At 44.0% G+C, this 4,862-nt stretch overlaps 1 long non-coding RNA gene across 1 annotated transcript; it reads left to right on the top strand.

Annotated features, from left to right (window-relative positions):
• Nucleotides 1–977: 977 nt before the first annotated feature.
• On the top strand, nucleotides 978–4,862 carry LOC116677648 (uncharacterized). Its single transcript, XR_004329036.1, has 2 exons — nucleotides 978–1,069; nucleotides 3,241–4,862. It is a non-coding gene; the product is annotated as an uncharacterized LOC116677648 (long non-coding RNA).

Raw genomic sequence — 4,862 nt, 5'->3', positions numbered from 1 at the left:
ACGACTGTTTTCTGCTTTTGTGTTTGGGAGAATTTGTAATAAACAGAGATTTGGAGACGAGGACGGCGGTTCGTTCTCTCACTCACTGACTCCGTGATTCTGCTTTCCAGGGTTTCTCCTCTGAGAGTTAAGTAGTGAACCAATCAAGGACAATCATTGGTTACCACGGTTACTCGATTTTAACCCCCCCCCCCCTTGGGCAGACGTCAAGCTGGAGACCAGAGCAGGAAAGATGGAGGAAGAGGAGAAGGAGCAGCTTGCAGCAGTGAAGGAGGAAGAGGAGGAGCAGCCTGCAGCAGTGAAGGAGGAAGAGGAGGAGGAGCCTGTAGCAGTGGAGGAGGAGGAGGAGCCTGTAGCAGTGAAGGAGGAAGAGGAGGAGGAGGAGCCTGCAGCAGTGAAGGAGGAAGAGGAGGAGGAGCCTGCAGCAGTGAAGGAGGAAGAGGAGGAGGAGCCTGCAGCAGTGAAGGAGGAAGAGGAGGAGGAGCCTGCAGCAGTGAAGGAGGAAGAGGAGGAGGAGCCTGCAGCAGTGAAGGAGGAAGAGGAGGAGGAGCCTGTAGCAGTGAAGGAGGAAGAGGAGGAGTATGTGGTGGAGAAGGTTTTGGACCGCAGAGTGGTGAAGGGAAGAGTAGAGTTTCTGCTGAAATGGAAGGGGTTCTCAGAGTAAGGAGGAGTCTAGGATATTAATAACTGGTGATTTTGGTCCATATACACACACACACACACACACACACACACACACACATATATACACACACACACATATATACAAATAACCTATCACCATCGCAACAGATAAAAGGAATAATCCAAACTAGCAGCTAGAGTGAGAATGTATTTCCTAAAAAACAAAGTGTGAGGAGATGTTCTTCTGTCTGCACTCACCTTTCCAGTGAGGAGAACACATGGGAGCCGCAAGACCACCTGGACCTGGACCTGATCACCGAGTACCTGCAGAGACACCAGGAGGAGGAGGAGGAGAGGAGGAGGAGGAGGAGGAGGGCAAGAGGAAAGGTGTCAGGGAGGCCTCGGGAGACTCAGAGGAGCGAGGGAGCAAGAGAAGAAGGAGGAGGTGAGTGAAGGAAAGAGGTTACTCCAGACTGAAGAGACCAGGAATCTGATCTCAATATTAATGAATGCTCACAGGACACTTTCACTAATGTCTTTTAGGATTTTTATATAATGACTCTCGACATTGAGATATGAACATGCATAAACATCCATGTCTAGTAGTCGGGCTGCAATGGATCACCAAGCTCACGGCTCGGTCTGGATCAGGTTTGAGTCAAAGATCAGATACATTTTCAGACCAGCACATAACAGTTGTCATATCAACAGACTTTTTCCTTTATCGTTCCTTTCCCGTTTCCAGACTTGTTGAAGTGAAGAACGGAAGTTAAAACTATTCTGTAGCTGCTGACCTGTCATGGGTCTTACTGCCTCGGTATCTTCAGGAAGTGTTCTGCTGCCATGTGGAAGGTTAGAGAGAGAGAGACTAAAATACAAATTAAAAATGTTCTCACAAACAGGGATTTCTTTTTATTTTACAGCGAGGCAATGGTTCAGTTTAGTTCACTTTTATTTATAAGCACATTTAAAACCAGCCCTAGTTGACCAAGGTATCTTACGAGCTAAAAACAAAACAAAGAGAACATTCCAACACAACAACCAACAGTAGAAATAAAAAAACGGTCAAGGTGTCAAAGCTCAACTTGAGATGAAAGCCAGCGAATAGTAGTGGAGCTGAAGGACGGTGAAGGCTCGGTCACGATCGTGGCCAAAATGATAATCACGATATTTGATCATATTGTGATTATTCTCACGATTATTTCTTGATTTTAACCAAAACTAATTATTTGTCACATAGGCTGTTTATAACTGCTTTCACATCCATATATGTTACATTCCTCTTATGTTGAAGTTGTATGTTGTAACGACAGCTGCAACACATGGAAATGAAAATTATCTGAAATAATAGCGTAGAATATATTTTTTCCAAATGCATCTCTGAGAAAGCTCCTTCACTTGTTTTAAACAATAACTGATTAAAGAGTGGGGGGGGGGGGCGATGGACGCTGATCATTATGAACGGGTCCAGCACGGGTCGAATGACGGAAACACGCGTCGTGTGTTTGAAACGTCTGTATCGTGACTGCGCTGCATTTTTATGACCTATGATATTCTGGCACATCTATGGCCCAGGTCCTGATCCAGGTCCAGGTCCAGCAGGCTCCGTCTCACACGCTGTTACTCTACCAACTGAAGTTAGTTGCATTCACTGTGTTTGTTGCCGTGGCGACCGCGATAGCAGAGTTACCTGCGGAAACACTGGTACTAATCCAGGTTTGTCTCTTGTGCTTAACAATATACAGCTGTGTAAATAAAAAAATTAAAACTGTGGACAAATGTGTGGACCGGGACGCTTTGAGGACGGTCACGGAAGACGAGAGATCCAACACAGGCACGGCTTTACAGACAAAATGGGTCATGTAACGCAAAATTAATCCATATCCATATAAACAGCATTGCAGCGGATGCGAGGACATTAGCACCAGTGCGTCCTAGAGGAGCTAACAGCTAACAGATGCTACTAGCTAACAGCTAACAGACGCTACTAGCTAACAGCTAACAGACGCTACTAGCTAACAGCTAACAGACGCTACTAGCTAACAGCTAACAGACGCTACTAGCTAACAGACACTACTAGCTAACAGCTAACAGACGCTACTAGCTAACAGCTAACAGACGCTACTAGCACCGACTAGCACTGGTCACTGCTGTTGTCTGAAAAACAGACGGGACAAAATGTTGCGTTTACTGGTAAACTGGTAAACCTTGAGACCGACGTATTACCGACTGCTATCTGTTGAGTTGTCCTCCCGTCCCTCTGTCCTCTGCGTCTGTCTCCATGTAGAAACTAAGCTGCACGGTGCAGGGAACTACTCTGATTGGCTCATGAGCAGACAGTGGTATACGGAGCGGTAAATGCGCTATGCAAAAAAAAAAGCGTTCTATGAAATAACGCTTTAAAAATAAATCGCTCCATCACGCAAATTTGATCGTGGGAAGTCAAAATCATGAACGCAATTAAATTCGATTAATTGTGCAGCCCTAGCAACAACCCAGGCAAATAGATTTGTACATTGTCTGCAAAACAGGGTTTAAGAAGGTTGTTCACTAACTCTCTCTCTCTCTCTCTCTCTCTCTCTCTCTCTCTGTGTCTCCCCCTGTATGTTGCTATAGAAACAGAGAAGAGGAGAGGGACCCAAATGTCACCACTGTCAACACTGTGACAAATCCTTCACAACATCTCGAACTTTAAAGATTCATCAGAGAGTTCACACTGGAGAGAATCTACACAGCTGTGATCTATGTGGTAAAACCTTTACAAGGAGGGGTAGTCTAGTAGTCCACCGCCGTGTTCACACCTGAGAGAAACCGTACCGGTGTGATCAATGTGGGAAAATCTTTACTTATAATAATAGCTTTAAATCTCACCAGCGCATTCATACTGGAGAGAAGTTGTACTGCTGTGATCTATGTGGTAAAGCCTTTACAAGGAGGGATAGACTAGTAATCCACCAACGTGTTCACACCGGAGAGAAACCGTACCGGTGTGATCAATGTGGGAAAACTTTTACTTCTAGTAGTGGTGTTAAATCTCACCAGCGCATTCACACCGGAGAGAAGCCGTACAGCTGTGATCTATGTGGAAAAACATTTTCTAAGATTGGTAGCCTTAAATCTCACCGACGTGTTCACACCGGAGAGAAACCGTACAGCTGTAAACACTGTGGGAAAGAGTTTTCTCAGAGAACTAACCTTAGATCTCACCAGCTCATTCACACTGGAGAGAAGTTGTACAGCTGTGATCTATGTGGTAAAATCTTTACAAGGAGGGATAAACTAGTAATCCACCAATGTGTTCACACCGGAGAGAAACCGTACAGCTGTGATCTATGTGGGAAAACTTTTACTTATCGTAGTGGCTTTAAATCCCACCAGCGCAGACACACCGGAGAGAAGCCGACCTGGTCTGAAGTACTTTAGCTTTAAATAAGCAAAACTACAAAGAGACATATGAAAGTGCAGCGTCAAGAAAAAACAAAAACAATAACTACTGTGGGGTTCGAAGGTTTGGGCACCCCAGGTTAAAATATGTATTAATGTGCATAAAGAATCCAAAAAAAAGATGGGAAAAATCTCCAAAAGGCATCAAATGACAGATTAGACATTCGTATAATATGTCACAAAAAGTTGTATTTCATTTCCATCATTTACACTTTCAAAATAAAAAATGACGTCTGCAAAAGTTTTGGCCCCCTGCACAGTTAACACTTTGTACCCCCCCCCCCCCCCTTTTGGCAAGTTCACAGCTTGGAAACGCTTCGTCTTTAATTCTTGTTGGAGGTATCTTCGCCCAATTATCCTTTCTAAAGTCTTCAAGTTCTTTGAGATTTCTGCTCCTTTAAGATCTATCCATAGATTTACATTATGTTGAGGTCAGGAGATTGTGAAGGCCATGGCAAAACCTTCAGTTTACGCCTCTTGATGTAATCCACTGTGGATTTTGAGGTGTGTTTAGGATCATTATCCATTTGTAGAAGCCATCCTCTCTTTAACTTCAGCTTTTTCACAGATGGCATCAAGTTAGCGTCCAAAATTTGCTGAAATTGTATTGAATCCATTTTTCCTTCTACTGGTGAAACGTTCCCTGTGCCATGAGAACAGCTGATTGTGTTCAGGGGGGGGGGAGGTTTGTGAGCTTTTGGCTAATTCTGGGATTTTTATCCCATGTATAATCATTTGTTTTATTAATTTGATCTGTCTTCTTCTTAAATAAACTGAACTGAGTTGAACTTTGA

Source organism: Etheostoma spectabile, unplaced genomic scaffold (genome assembly GCF_008692095.1).
Source record: "Etheostoma spectabile isolate EspeVRDwgs_2016 unplaced genomic scaffold, UIUC_Espe_1.0 scaffold00005514, whole genome shotgun sequence".
NCBI lineage: Eukaryota > Metazoa > Chordata > Actinopteri > Perciformes > Percidae > Etheostoma > Etheostoma spectabile.
Note: the sequence above shows the minus strand (reverse complement) of the source record. Positions and strands in the feature narration are given on the sequence as shown.